General features: G+C 37.6%; 1 protein-coding gene and 1 pseudogene across 2 annotated transcripts in view; one reads left to right on the top strand and one right to left on the bottom strand.

Annotated features, from left to right (window-relative positions):
- TENM2 (teneurin transmembrane protein 2) overlaps positions 1-16,651 on the top strand; it is a 1,229,820-nt gene that overhangs the window by 531,037 nt on the left and 682,132 nt on the right. The gene's annotated exons all lie outside the window — the stretch shown is intronic.
- On the bottom strand, positions 1,812-2,026 carry LOC123939068 (annotated as a pseudogene).

Here is a 16,651-nt window from a genome sequence, read left to right as displayed (position 1 = left end):
GAGTTTTTCAGTTTCCCTCTTGTTGTTGATTACTAGTTTTATGCCATCACAATCAGAAAAGATAGTTGGTATGATTTCAGCATTGTTGAATTTGCCAACTTTTGTAGCCCAACATATGGCCTGTCCTGGAAAATGTTCCATGTGCACTTGAGAAGAGTGTGTATTGTACTATCATTGGAGAGAATGTTCTGTATATGTCTCATAGGTCTATTTTGTCCATAGCATTGTTCCAGGTTCCCCTCTTTGCTGTTCTTTTGCATCTCCAAGGGCTGCATGAATACAGGCATAGCCCAGAGATATTATAGGTTCCGTTCTAAGCCATAGCAATTAAATGAATATTACAATAAAACAAGTCAAGTGAAGTTTTTGGTTTCCTAATACATATAAAAGTTATGTTTATACTATATTGTAATCTATTAAGTGTACAATAGCAGTATGTTTAAAAAAAACTTACATACCTTAATTAAAAAATACTTTATTACTTGAGAATGCTAACCATCATATGAGCTTTCAACAAGTCATAATCTTTTTGTTGCTGGATGATCATGCATTGATGTTGATGGTTGTTGACTGATCAGGGTGATGGTTGCTGGATGTCAGAGTGTCTGTGGCAATTAAAAATTAGACAACAGTGAAGTTTGCTGCATTGATTGACTCTTCCTTTCATGAGTGATTTCTCTGTACCATGCAATGCTGTTTGATCATATTTTACCCACAGTAGAACTTCTTTCAAAATTGGAGTCAATCCTCTCAAACCTGTCTTTGCTTTATCAACTAAGTTTGTGTGATATCGAAATGCTTTATTGTCACTTTAACAATTTCCACAGTATCTTCACCCATAGATGCCATCTCAAGAAGCACTTCCTTTATTCATTCATAAGAAGCAACTCCTCATCCGTTCAAGTTTTATCTTGAGGGAGCAGCAATTCTGTCACCTCTTCAGGCTCCACTTCCAGTTCTAGTTCTACTGCTGTTTCTGCCACATTTGCAGTTACTTCTTCCACTTAAGTTGTGAACCCCTCAAAGTCATCCACAAGGGTCAAAATGAGCTTCTTCCGAACTTCTGTTCGTGTTGATATTTTGACCTCCTCCCATGAATCACATACATTCTTTTTTTTTTTTTTTAATGGGAGTCATCTTATTTTATTATTAGTAATGTAAGCATTTGATGCCAAAGAGACAAAGGTAATTTAGCCAATGCAGAATGTTTGCAAGTACATGAAATTTCCATGTTATTGTAGTCCTTTATTGCTGTAGCTCAAATGCATTTCTCTACAACACTCCAGCATAACTCCTTTGGAATTATGTCAGTCATCCTTAACATGTGCCTCTGCCAAGTACTCTGAATCTAAAATAAACAAAATTTTAATGATTAACCTTTTAAAAATTATTTCTTAATAAAGTCATCAGGTGACAGTTGGGACCATAAATTTCCAAGGAAACTTTGTTGAAATGTTTCTTCTAATATGGTAGTTATAAATTAGAATAAATTAGATATTTAGATAGAATAAATATAAATTAGAATTTTCAAAAAACAAGGGTAGAGCAAAAGTACAATAAAAGAAGCTTCATCAGCATAAGCCTCCCATAGTCCTAAACCTCAGAAAGAAGCAAGGTAAAGTACCTTTCCTACAAATTAAGTGAGTTTCCAGTATTTCCATGTAGTTGAGCTTTCAGAGACAGACATGACATATCATTCATATATATATATATATATATATATATGTATATATATTTATAGATATATAAATATATATATATGTATATATATTTATATATATATATAAAATCTTTGTTTGGCTCTGGTTGTATTAATGATGCCTGAAGAGTTTAATACCCATCCAGGCCCAAAGGTGGAGGAACATATAAAATAGCATGGCAGTCAGCCTGAGCAGACTGCAAAAGCACAGGCTGGTTGTGCTAGTGCAGCCTGTGGGAAGTTTTCTTCCACGGAGGCTGAATAGAACAGTCCTGCTAAAGAGACCAACAGAATAAGGGCAGTCAAAGTAGGAAGAGACAGAAACATTCTTCTCCCCCACTTATTACCTGCCATTCTGACTTTTTAAAAGGTAAGTGGTATTTTGAAAATTTATTTCTGTGTATTGTGGGGTTTTTGTTTTCTTTCTTTTTTTTTCTTTTTTAGAGAAAGAGAGAGCTCTAGCAGGGAGGGGCTGTAGAGAAAGAAGGAAAGTGAGAATCTTAAGCAGGTTCCACACCCAGCATGGAGCCCAACAGGGGGCTGGATCTCACAACCTTGAGATCATGATCCTGAGATCATGACTGTGCTGAAATCAAGAGTCAGATGCCTAATTGAATGAGCTACCCAAGTGCCCCTGTTGTTGTTGCTTTTAAGTATGATCCAGCACTATTCCATTTTTTTCTTCTTATTTTAATGTGTCATCCTAGTTGCCTAAGGTATAATGTTAGGAATCCCATCAATAATTGGAGAGGCTATTTTTCAACTCCTCATTAATCAACTCATTTGCCAATGCTTCATATCTGAGCACCTTCTTGGAGAGCCGGCACACCGGGAATTTGAGCAGTGCCAGGTCAAAGGCATGGGCAGGTCCCCCATCCTCTCACTCTTATCTGCCAACCGCTGCCACCCTGATGCATGAAGGCACCTATGGGTGTGCAATCACGGAGCGGCACGTGTGTACCCCACAGCGCTGAGGTGGGAGCCAGCTGCATGTTCCATCAGCATGGTCTGGGAGCCTGTAACCTCACTGCCTGGTGCTCTCAGCCAGCCCCGGTGCTTCAAACACAGGTATTCATAATGGCATCCAGAATGATGGAATCCTTTCCAAAATGTTTTCGACTGACTTTGCTCAGATCCATCAGAGGAATCACTATGGCAGCTATAGCCTTACAAAATGTATTTCTTAAATAATAAGACTTGAAATTTGAAATTTCCCCTTGATCCATGGGCTGCACAATGGATGTTGTGTCAGCAGGCATGAAAAGAACATTAATCTCATTGTACATCGCCATCACGGCTCTTGGGTGACCAATTGCATTGTCAATGAGTGGTAATATTTTGAAAGGAATCTTTTTCTCTGAGTAGTAGGCCTCAATGGTGGGCTTAAGATATTCAGGAAACCAAATGGTAAACAGATGTGCTGTCACCCAGGCTTTGTTGTTTCCTGTAAAGTACAGGCAGGGTAGATTTATCATCATTCTTAAGGACCTTTAGATTTTCTGAATGGTAAATGAGCACTGACTTCAACTTAAAGTCGCCAACTACTTTAGCCCCTAACAAGAGAGCCAATTGTCCTTTGAGGCTTTGAAGCCAGGCATTGACTTCTCTCTAGCTATGGAAGTCCTAGATGGCATCCTCCTCCAAGAATAGGCTGTTTTACCCACATTGAAAATCTGTTGTTTAGTGTCGCTGTCTTCGTTCCTCATCCCATCTCGGCTACGCCTTCTGGAGAACTTATTGCACCTTCTACATCAGCACTTGCTGCCTCACCTTGCACTTTTATGTTAAGGAGATGGCTTCTTCCTTTGAACCTCATGAACCATCCTCTGCTAGCTTCACACTTTTCTGCGGCTTCCTTACCTCTCTCAGCCTGCATACAGTTAAAGAAAGTTGGGGCCTTGCTCTGGATTAGGCTTTGTCTTGAGAGAATATTGCGGCTGCTTTGATCTTCCATCCAGACCACTAAAACTTCCTGCACATCAGCAACAAGGCAGTTTCACTTTCTTATCATTCATGTGTTCACTCGAGTAGCACTTTTAATTGCCTTCAAGAATTTTCCCTTTGCATCCACAACTAAAGAGTTGTGCATAAGAGGCCCAGCTTTTGGCCTGTTTTGGCTTTTGATGTGCCTTCCTCACTGAGCTTAATCATTTCTAGCTGGAGATGTGTGACTCTTCCTTCTACTTGAACACTTAGAGGCCATTGTAGGATTATTAATTAATTTCAATATTGTGTCTCAGGGAATAGGGAAGCCCAAGGGTGGGAGAGAGAGAGGGAGGAGGAGGAAATGGCTGTTTAGTGAAATAGTCAGAACACAGAGTATGTATTAAGTTTAACATCTCATATGGGCATGGTTCATGGTGCCCCAAAACAATTATAAGAGTAACATCAAAGATCCTGATCACAGATCACCACAAAAAGTGTAATAATGAAAATATTTGAAATATTACAAGAATCACCAAAATGTGAAGCAGATACCATTGGGAAAATGGTGCCAATAGACTTGCTTAACGCAGAGTGGCCACAGCCTATGATTCCTTAAAAGTAAAACAAACAAACAAACAAAGTGGTATCTGCGAAGTAAAATAAAGCCAGGTATGCCTTTATGGGACCTGGGGGAATTGAGGCTGAGAAACAAGGAGAAGTCTGGCAGAGGTGACCACAGTGATGATCCTTAGAGGACGTCTAAACCCTGCTTGTAGAAAAGCCAAAGTCACAAGTGAGAAAACAGTGCCAAGGAGAAGGTTCAGAACATGAAGATGCTGAGTGAAGACTGAGGTTAACGCAGAAGAATTGGATAGCAATGTGGCTCGTAAGCCCAACCTGTTTATGGTTGTCAGGAGCTTGGCCAAGGAGAAAAGTGAGCCTGAAATCTACCTCCTGACCCTCTTGCCCAGCAGTTTGCTTCCAACATGAAGGGACACCTTTTTCTTTTTAGTATATAGATTCCCTCTGGGCTAGTAATGGGCCTGGACAGAGTAAGGTCTGAATCCTTCCTGGTTGTTGGACCATATGCTCTGATATCCGACTACCCTAAGCCTAAGTCTCTTAACCTGCCAAATAGGATAATGATAGTGCCTACCTGGGCTGATTCTGCAGTTTAATAGAATTGACAAGCTAAAGAATGTTTGCCACAATGATTAGAACGTACCTACAAATAAATAATTATCACTACCACAAATACCCTAAAGCCAGCAACACGTACTCTCTGTACAGAGCTATTTAGGACTCGTGGAAAAGGCCTTGAAGGCAAACCTAACTTTCCTTCATAAAGGTCAGGTGTCACCAAACTTTTACTATGAAGTGCCAAAAAGTAAATATTTAAGGCTCTGTGGGCCATCATGTCTCTTTCACATAGTCTTTTATTTTCTTTTAAAACAACGCTTTAAGAGTGGGGTAAACAAATTCTTAGCTGTGGGCTACACAAAATGATTTGCAGACTAGATTTGGCCCACGAGCTATAGTTTAATGACTCCTGATAATGATAAAATGTGAGAGAGGACAGAGGTCTATGAGGTTGGAAATTTGGGGGTACATGTGATTTTAACATGGATCCAGGCAAGAGATAGAACTCATGAGTTACTTGGCCTAAGACTTCAGACCAGCCCCTGTAGTTGGTTGAAGCATGGACTTTCAGCTGCCTGTTTGGCTCAAGATCAAATGCCCAGCCCATCACAGTGGTCAGCATGCTATATGTGCTAAGCAAATACTTTTAAGGGAATGGATTGAAAGGATTTAAAGTTTTCTGAGCTGGGTTTCTTCATCTGTAAGACCACAGTGTTGTCAGAAATAAATGAGATACTTCATAAAGTATACGCATTACAGCATCACTTCTGCCTGTCGGTGTGTGCTTAACTATCATTTCAAATTGGTGTATCAGTAGTTCAATTTGATGTGAAATAAAAAATTAAAAGTTCTAAGGATAGGTTGACTAAAAGTAGAGAAACAGGAGTCTCATCCATCCGGAAAAGTCTGGTTTTCTCAGAATGATGATGATTCTTCTTTTTGAAAAACAAACAAATGAACAACAACAAAAAAACAAGACCTTATGAAAAGGCTACCACATTCTACCTCTGACATTGAGTGAGGAGATATGTAAACTCCCATGACCCTTGTCCTCGTCCATCTTCCTGGGCACATTGCAAAGATAAAAATCATAGGTGATCCTTGGGGAAATGTGTCATTATAACCCAGGTGGGTTTCATTAGGATGGAATGTATGAGGATGGAGATTACAAATGAAATAGATTTCACTAAGGAATGGGATATATTTGGACATCAGGCAATTGATATAGTGACATACCTCCTTCTTATTCCTGCAGAAAAATAAATGGTGGTAACGAAACCATGATGATATCTGAACTATAAAACAAGCAGTCAGCTGACACTTTAAGGAAGGAGTAAATCTTTTTCAAAAGTTTCAGAGTGTAGGATTCTGTAGGTAATGAAGAGTTTCCCATGAAAAAACAATACTTCCAGTCCAAGTTTGTGACTCTATGTCTTAGTTACCTCATCAGCAAAATGGGACAATTGGACCTAACTTAGCTAGTGGCATAGATTTTTTTTTTCAAATTACTTCCAAGTGAGTATCAATGAATCTCTGATCTTTTAAGATACCAAATAATATAGGTAAATGAAAAACAAATTTGAGAATACGTAGTTTGGAAGGTGATTTTTAATAATTGATACATACTTATCCTCTATTTTTGAAATAAGGATCAGAACTCAGCTGGAATTACAAGTCTCATCAGGTACTTTGAACTTGATACAATTTAAATAGGCTTGTTTGAGCAAGGTACAGAACGTTAGGCATTTTCCAGGTTCAGCCAGTCGGCCCGCTGGATTGACTGGTGATGTCTTGATTGGGTATGATTCCTCTTGACTCATTTCTCTGTTGTTGGTAATTAAAAGCTGTCTAGTTTTATTCTCATTTAATCATAAGTGAAAGGGTAATGTCTGCCAGACTTTTCCCATTCGTTCGGTGTTTGCAACACGGCAGAGCCTTGAGATCATTATGAATTTTAAGCTGAAGAATCTTATAACTGAGTATCAATGCAGATGGTGTATTGGTGTTTTGCATCTGGGAGCTGATAATCAATCTCCAAGCTAATTGGAATACAATTCCCTGGTGCAAATGGATAAATTGGCATAGATGACCTTATCCTCTCATTCCAGCTTTGAAAAACAGACACTCCTGTGAGTAGGCAGAAAACATTGCCTATCAACTGAAGTTCCCACAGGTCTCTGGGACTAGTACAAATTCCTAATTTTATGCTGGCAGGAGAACTCTTATTGAAGAAGCAGGATTCAAAATGATAGTTGGCCTCTCTCTAGTGTCGGTATGTTTTGTTCTGGTTCTTGGAGCTTTTCCTTCATTATGGTTTTAATCATCTCGATCAGCATTATTATAATCACAAAATGTCAGCCTAAGAAAACGATTATCTCATCGTCATTATGTTTCAATGTCACCTTTGTCAACTTGTGCTTAGCTATCATTTCAAATTACTGTATCAATGCTGTAATTAGATATAATTTGTGATATGACCAGCATTCACAGGTGAGTGGTTTTTCAAAAGATCCCACACCAACTGAAATAGTTTATTATTATAGGTCTTTTCTTTCAGAACCAAATATGTTTAATGTAGGCTTTCACTTGAGAAATATTCCAAATCAAAATGTTACATTTTATGAATACAACATGACTTAATATTTATGACTTGAATATTACAGACTATGTGTGTGAGTTGGAAGCACTGAAACCTCTATCCTGTTCTCTACAGTTTTTTGTTGTTATTGTTTTCTTTCTTTTTTTTTTTTTAACGAGGATGGCATAAGGAGGTTTCTTAGGATTGTCCTCATGCATACAATTAATGAAATTCAAATGTCTCTCTTTTAATAGTCAAATTCCTTATTGAAATTGACCATTCTATAATGATTTTTATTATTTCATTGCACAGAATTATAGGTTTAAGCTATTTTCCATTCTATTAAGTTTTCTTTTAAACCAAGATGAGATTAGGGCATAACAGAGGAAGAGAGGTGATGATTTGGAGAAAGATTTTCTACCATTCCTTATGGGAAGAAGTAGTCTAGGTTAAACAGTAGGACTGGTTGATTGAGCATAAAAGTGATTCATGAAATATGACATCTCTTTAACATTGAGGGAAAAAATGCTTTCCTTCACTGAGTGCTTTCTCCCATATGCAAAATATTGACACATCCCTATTATATCAAACAAAAGCCTTCGTTCAGAGAGGTAATTTTATAGAGTGGCTGGTATCATGTGATCTTATTAATATTTATGAAATATGATAATATGGAAAAGGGGGAACTGGAATACAGCCCTATCTTCCTAGACCCTATTCATTTCAGCTTCAAAATGTTTTTTCATTTCACACATCAGACACTAATTAGCAAATATCTAATTAGTGTTAGAAGATTAATCGCTCATGGGAGTTGTTGAGGCTTTGAGCTTTCATGCATGCAAAAGCAGTACCACTTTAGGTGCATTTGTTAAGGTACAGTAACTTTAAATGACACAACTTTTATTTTTCTTGGAAAAAATTTCAAATTACAGCAATGGAGTAAATTTAGACTCAAGTTAAAGGAGAGCAAGGAATACACAATTGAAAAGATAAAAAATGAGGGCACTGAGAACCACACTTTCAATCCAAGCACCGCATGTTAGGCAAGAGCGTACTCCATTTTAGGCACTCTGAGGAGGTACTCTCAGGAGTCAGAGAATCAAAAACTGTATCCCCTGACTTCCAGATTCTTAGGGAATTGAAGAAAGAGTTTGCAGACTAAGGCCCTTGGACGAAATTTAGCCAGCCAATTAGTTTTATGTGGCCATAAACTAAAAATGTTTTTTACAGGGATGCCTGGGTGGCTCGGTGGGTTCAGCCTCTGCCTTTGGCTCAGGTCATGATCTCAGAGTCCTGGGATCGAGCTCTGCATTGGGCTCTCTGCTCAGCAGAGTCTGCTTCCCTCCTCTCTCTCTCTGCCTGCTGCTCTGCCTACTTGTAATCTCTTGCTCTCTGTCAAATAAATAAAACCTTTTAAAAAATGTTTTTACATTTTTAAGTCTTTGAAAAAATGAAAGAAGAATATTTCATGACACATGAAAACTAAATGAAATTCAAATTTCAATGTCCATTAAAAATAAGTTTCATTGGAATATAGCTATGTTTACTCATGTATGTAGTGTCTGTCTGCTTTCACCTACAACAGCAGAGTTCAGTAGTTGCAACAGAGACCATATGGCCCTCAGAGACTAAAAATATTTACTCTCTGCCCCTTTGCAGAAAAAAAAATGTGCCCGCCCAGAATTAAAAGCTAAATACTTAGATATAATAGAGTCGTTTTTAGAGTCAAGTAAACTAACACTACTTCTGTAATTTGTTAACTTGGGTGACTTTGGGTAGAGGATTTAAAATTTGTAAGCCTCAGTTTATAATATAGGAATTATGAATCTCTTAAAAAATGTATGAAAACTGAGGCTTTGAAGAATTAAATAGGATTACTTAAATAAAGTTTCCCACTTGGTACTTGACTCATGGTAGATAATCCATAAAGTTTACTCCCCTGGCCCCCATTGCCTCTGATATAAAAAATAAAGCTTGATTTCTCTGTTAGTCCTCCTCACCCTCCTTAAGAAGGTTTCTAAATGGAAGGGTGAATGGCCCAGGAGGGGAGCAGTACTATTTTTCACCCCCTTATGAGTAAGATGGAAAAGGGGATAGATAAACTAAAATGATTTCACTGGCGATTTTCTGCTCTAATATTGTGGTACATTATCCCCATCTTGTCCCTAAATGCCCTCAAGCATCAATTCCTTCTTCTAATAAAACCTGAAGGAAGGAAGTAGCCTGGAAGAATTTATTGTTAATGTAAGTTCCAATGATGTTGTTCTTATTTTTTTACTCATAAAAATCTCTGTTTATACCAAATTCCTATTTACAATTCATGGCTGTCAGATCTTTCATTTAAGTATACACATATTAAATTTATTGACTGTATCCTGTGGAGTTAATGATGGGTAACTCATTAAATGCCACAGGGAGCCTATCTTTTATAACTAAGACTTTTTTTCTTCCCCGCAGAGGGTGAGGTGTTTTGGGGGAGGAGGATTTGGGGTAAATTGAAAACTTTAGAAATTACTCTCTAAACTGAAAAAAATCTCTGTGTTTTAGAGCAGCAGGAATTTTAATAACACACACACACAGTCATCGAAGTTTAGTTATGTAAATAGTAAGATTGGCTTTTAGAATCAATAAATCTACATTGAAATCTGACCATAATTCAAATTGATTCATATGTTCTTGTGAAACAAGACTGTAAAGTACTAAAGGCATTTCAAGTGAAGTTTAAACTGAGGATATAATGGCTTCCCTTTCATCTCTCTGAAGGTTGTGGGCAATATTAATACGTTTTCTCTGAAACCCTGTGCATTAGCAAAATATTTTGAAATTATATTGATTTTAGATGACTGATATATAAGTCAATAATTTGAAGAATAGGATCAGACTCACATATACCATATAATCACTTGCCATGATATAGAAATAGGAATTACTTTTGATGATTGCTATACTGGGGAGAGGGAGAGGAAAAGCTGGTGTTCTGGAATAACCCCACATTACTCACAGGTTGTTCTGTATACTCGATGTGCCCACTCAGTCTCGAGGTGCTCTGGGAAGTGGACAAGTTTTGTTTAGGGAAAGCGACAGCAGGGGGGTTGAGGTGGGGTGGGATGGCGTAGCAGTAGTGAGCCAGTGAGCCAGTGAGCCAGAACGCTTAAACTTTCTCAGCAGAGGGTTTTTTATACCATCTCTTAAAAGCCGAGGAGAGAAGGAAGAAGGAAAGTGATTATAACTGCACATAGAGGAAAGAAGCCATAAAGAGTGCTCTTTATATTGAAGAGAAGGTGTTCCCAACCAAGCAGGTGATTTAACACATTTTTCAAGAGCTTTTCTATGTATGAACTCTGTGAAGGTTGGTAAACATTGTCTGGCCCCCAGGAACTTACCATCAGGTCTTTCCTTGGCATCTATAGACCTCTAAACCACTTCAGGAAGAACGGCCAGGAGTGAGGGTAGTTATTTTAAAAACTGCATATTACTGGGTCCTCGTTGGCCTCCACGGAATCTCTGAGGGGTCAAGCTCTGCAATCTGAATGTCAGTGAGCTTCTCAAAGGATTCTTAAGCACCTTAACATTTGGGGGAAATGTCTCTGGGTCATTGTCAAACAGGATAAAAGTAGTTAATTGTTCTGCTTATGTTTTGCATTTTCTTTATCTATTCCTACATACATAAAGCCATCTCTGTTGTTTTGTTTCCACCCAAGCAAGAACATTATCCCTGCCTCTCATTATATTCTCTGGTTTTCTTTCTGTTAACCATAAATGGCTTTGCAGTCAAAACTTAAAAGATGTTATAAAACCAGTAATAAGTGAGGAGCCAGCCATACAAAATGCCAGAAAAACTTGGTGTCGCAGTTTTTTCTTGCTGTGTACCAAACTACCCTATAGCCCAGGAGCAGGTGGGTCAACCGAGTAGATCTTCTGCTGGACTTACCCGGGGTCAGTCACATGACTAGAAAAACCTCAGGGCCTACGTGGAGGTGGTTGATCTGGGGCAGTGATTTTCAAAGTGTGGTCACTGGACCAGCACCATTAGCGTCACCTGGGAAGTCATCAGAAGTGAACATCCTCAGACACCATCCCAGGAATACTGAGTCAAAAACTAGGAGTGGGTTTCAGCAATCTGTCTTAATAAATCCTCTAGATGATTCCAAAGCACACTCAAGATTAAGAACTCTTATATAGGGAACATAAGATAAGAGGGACTGTTTCTGTTCCAAGTGGTCTCATCCTCCCACAGGGTGGCCTGAGCTTCCATAAGTGGTTGGCACCACGTTCCAGAAGGACGAAAACAGAAGCTGAAATGCCTTTTGAGGCCTAGACACAGAAGTTGTCCAGTGTCATTTGTGATATATTCTTTCAGGTAAAACAAACTACAAAGCCAGCCCAAATTCAAGGGGAAGGAAAATTAACTCCACTTCCTATTAAGAGGAATAACAAAATCACAAGGCAAAGAGGTATGGATACAGAAGCAGGGATATCTGTTGTGGCCATCTTTGCATACAATCTACGATATTAAGTAACAATTTAAGAGACCTACTATATTATCAACAAGATTCCCCAACATTGCCCTAAAGGATTTTTTTCTTCTGTGCAAAATATAATGTCAATTGTGTAAGTTTCATTGGGTGGACATAACAAAATAACTGGATGGCTTAAAAAACAGAAATTTAGTTTTTCACAATTCCGGAATCTAGAAGTCCAAAGTCAAGATGTCAATAGTACCATCCTCCCTCTGAAGCCTGTAGCAGGGAATCCTTCCTTGCCTCTTCCTAGCTTCTGGTGGTTTGCTGACAATGCTCGCTTCGAGGACATGCTCCCAGATTTCATTTGTATAGTTGACTGTATTTCATAATTTTTGAATCAAGGAGTAACTCTGTACAAAGTAGAGGAGTAGAGTTCAAAGAGCTTAATTCACCTCTTAATTTACTACATGGTTATATATATTTGGCCCTTTAGTGTATATAGATACATCAGTGTTTCATGGTTTAGTGATCTTGACATAGAGCCCAGGAAAGAACGCCAGCACAGAATGTGATATTTTTGTATGTTACGATGGAAAAGCCACAGAAGATCGTATCTTCCTGAGCTGTACATTTTAAAGTATCCTATTACACAGCACAAAAATTAGTGGTACCATTTAGAATAATAATACCAGGGACATATATAAAATATCATGTTATGACTTGGAGATATTGATAGCTGCAACGGAATATACTTAGTGGCAATTGTGTAAAAGGAAGGTGTTATATCATCGTCCCTGGCACTCTTCAGAGAAGGTTTTATTCTATTATCTTTGTATAACAAGACTTTGGAGTTTAGAATATGCAAACCTGTCTAAACATGTGTATTTATATATAAAATACATAATATAAATATGTAATATATATTTATAATATAAATAATATAAATCTATAATATATAATATAAAATATATAATATAAATATATTATATCATATATAATATATAATATGTTATATATATTATATATATATAAAATATATAATATATAAATATGTATATCTGTATCTATGTATTAATTCATTCACTTATTCATTTATCCATCATTCATCCTTTCATTAAACAAATGTAGACTGAATGCCTACTGGGGAATCAGAAATAATGAAATAATGAAATATTGTTTTGCTCTCACCTCCTGAAGCAGGACTTAGAGAGGGAGATATAAAATTTAAAAAACATAATAAATACTCAGCATAAAATAAAATTCAGGCAGCCAAATGTGGTAGGAAGGAATATACATGTAATCGGGTGATAAAATTAACATTTATTCAAATAATTTAAGGCATATTTAAAAGCATATTTTATAAAGTTCTGTCCTTCAATATAGTAACATCTAAATATCTAGTCTGTCGTGACCAAGAATGATATAGCATTTGTTCAGTGCCCCTTTGCAAGTTATTGGGGATATTTTCTAACTGTTGCTGATGGAGTGTAACAATTGAGCTGGTTGGGACAGTTGACATGTGGGAAGGGCATGGATTTGGATCCTAAGAAACCTGGGTTTGATCCGAGGCTTGGCAGCATGGTTATTTACTGTCTCTGTCTATAGTGTTAAATGTCTTCATTAACTGAAGATAGTGCCTGATTCTTAGGTTGTCCTAAAGCTTACATGAGAAGACATAGGTGACGCGTCAGCCATGATCTTCAGCAAGTAGGTGCTTCACACACACTTTTACATGTGTTTCACTTTCCTCTATACCTTCATTCGAACGACTTGGTCTTCTTGATAATCTTTGAAAATGCCCACTGAAAAATAGTCTTATGAGGTCAGATCAAAGATCCCCTTCTCTCAAATGATATCATTCAAGCACTTGGTATACCATGAAAGTCCAACATTGAAAACATGGTCTTGTTGGATAAACAAATTTTCTAAAAGATTTAATTGCTCTTCTACTTAGACAAAGAAAACAAACATAGTTCATTTTAACATCTTCAAAAACGTATGATTTTCCAATGATGTGTTATATGTCAAATACAATAAAAGAACATTAGCAAAAGCCACTTACACTAAAATCTGATTCATACTTTCACATAATATTTATGGTTTTCTACTTTTATGGGTGCATCCAAAATTTGTGAATCTTTAAAAATCCCTCTTTAAATACCCTGCATTAAGGCTGTATTTTATCTGCCTAGTTTGGGTACAATAATCTTAATTGTATCTGCTGTACATGCTGCTGGACAGGGCTCCCTTTTGTACCCCCATGTGTAAATTATGACCACACTTGTAGTCTTGATAGGTCATACATACAAACAACACCAATAATCTTGGTAGTGAACAACTTGGTACTGTCAGGTAGAATACATCTCCAAGTATAATAATAATTATTTGCAATGATAATAGTATTAGAAAAAAGTTACTTGATACCAAATGTGAAGTTGTTCATTCAATATTCAGAACAATTCCACGAGTTAGCAAGTGTTATCAGCATTTTACAGATGAGCAGTATAAGACCGTGAGAAATTCAGTACCTTACCCAAATACATAGGTAAGAAAGTGGGGAAACAGAGACCTAAACCCCATTAATCTTCTTCCAGCATCTTTTTGGCTTCATCAGCATGTAGTACAGACTACCTGATGGAGAGCACATGGGGCTAAGTGATTCACGTCACTTGCTGTAGAGCCAGACCTGAATGTTCTCTATTTTTTTTTTTTTTTTTTAGTATCAGAACCTAGTGCCTGGCTTTTTAAATTCTTCTATTGTGAGTCACTATCTTCTGGAATTATCTCCTCTAAATATCATGATCTGCCCAGGAACCATACAGTGTGAACTTTATACTGCTAAAGTTTCAATCCCTGACCTAAAAGGAAATCTTTATTCAAGAAATGGATCCTGGTGCCTCTGTTAGCTCAGAGCTCCCCTAGATGACTAACACTAAGTCTTTGCTAACTGCTGAACTGAACAGTTAAGTGACAGAAGGTTGCACAGAAGGTAAATATTCTCTGAGATGTAAGCCTAAATTAGGAAGGAACGGGTAGGATTGATCATGAATGGGTGCCTACATTTGATAGTCTCATGATTTAGGTGTCCTACAGAGAGGTGTTGGCAGGGACTCCAGTTAAAAAAGCGAGGGGTCGCTCTTTGAGGCAGAAGTAATGACAAGTAAGCATCTGATATTCCATGGTCCCTTGGCTTTCTTCCACACTCAAAGACTGAACTAATCTGTCAACTCCAGTGTGGTAATTTACAACTTAACACCCTTAGGCCATATTTCTATCCCCTTCCCCATGATTGACACCTCTATCATCATGCTGACCTCCTCTCCTGGGTAATCTGGGTACAGAGGCTCCACTTATCTCACCTTCAAAGAGGCAGTCACATCAACTGCACTTGATGCATTCGTATCGTGTCAGTCCAAAGCACTGGGTCATCTGGACGAGACTTACACTTGAGATCCACTTATTTTGGTAGACCAGCATCCGTCTGGCGGTGCGCTCCAAATTGGAGTATTTGCTCTTCAGGATCTGTGAGGAGCAGTGGCATAAGGAAGAAGAATGGTTTTGATAATATAAATGCTTCTCAGCCACATATAATTTTTGGAAATATTTTGAAATATTTAATCTCAGATTTCTTTTTCTTTTTTATTGTAAAGATTCATGCCAAAGTACATAAACCATGTTGGCTATGAATGTGGAGCCACACAATAAATTGTAGAGCAATCAGGGACTTTAGAATTTATATAATTTAACCTTCTCTTTACAGGTGTGTAAACTGAGGCCTGGAGAGGTTGTATGCCTAGTTCAAGGTCACATGGCTAACTGATTGTAGTTTCTTATAGCATTCCCTAAGACCCAAAGATGTGGAAATATGCACTAAACTCGTTTTCTCTTTACACTTTTAATTACTTCTATTTCTCTGTTTTATCATATCCCAACATATTCTTCAATCCTTCCAATTAAAGGGATGAGGGGAAAGGTGGAGACAAGGATAGGAGCAAGAATACATTAGCATATATTAAGATAATTTACACCAAATCAAAAACTTACATTCAATTCATCAGGGCACTTTCCCAGAGCAAATCACAGAATTTTCCCCTAAGTAATTATAAAACAGGTTAAAGGAATAAGGACTCTGGTCATTCATCGATTCCTGATTTTTATTCCCAGACTTATCACTCCCCTGGATGAGAGGTTTGAGAGAAAAGATACATTTGTAAAATGACTAGAATAATTTTACCCACCTCAGGGATTCGGTGAGTGTTTAATACCATAAAGGGCTCGGAGATAGTCAGATGAAAGGTGCTTTAGAAGGCAGACATGATTACTGGATTAGAATTTCAGAGAGTGAGAAAGGAATCTTTTGTGTTGACACGTTTTTTTCTTATTCTTTTTGCAGTCCTATAGTGGTTTAAATTTTTTTTCCTACCAATTTTTTTCAATTTCAGATCATGTCCTTGACCTGGTACAGCTCTCATGAGAGGGAATGCATGTTGGTGGAAACTGTCTACCTCCTTTTTGGTAATTTTTTTTTCCAACATGCATTTTAGCCCCCTTGAATGTGCAGGGCTAATTTTCCTCATTTCCCATGGTTGTGATGTTTACAAAGTAAAACAGAATTATCTGGGGACAGTGTTCTCTAACTCAGTATTTATTACGTGTCACAGAGGCACACATGCACGCACATGTGCACACATATAAGCACACACCTCCCTGTATTGAATTGTTTGGAGACCAGCCCAATTTTGTTTCATTCTCCAAAGGCTGCCATCATATCATTAATCTCTCTCAGCCCTTAAAAATGGCCTTTTGCCATATTCTGTCAGAAAACAAGACATAGACCATTTACTT

Source organism: Meles meles, chromosome 3, assembly GCF_922984935.1.
Source record: "Meles meles chromosome 3, mMelMel3.1 paternal haplotype, whole genome shotgun sequence".
NCBI lineage: Eukaryota > Metazoa > Chordata > Mammalia > Carnivora > Mustelidae > Meles > Meles meles.
Note: the sequence above shows the minus strand (reverse complement) of the source record. Positions and strands in the feature narration are given on the sequence as shown.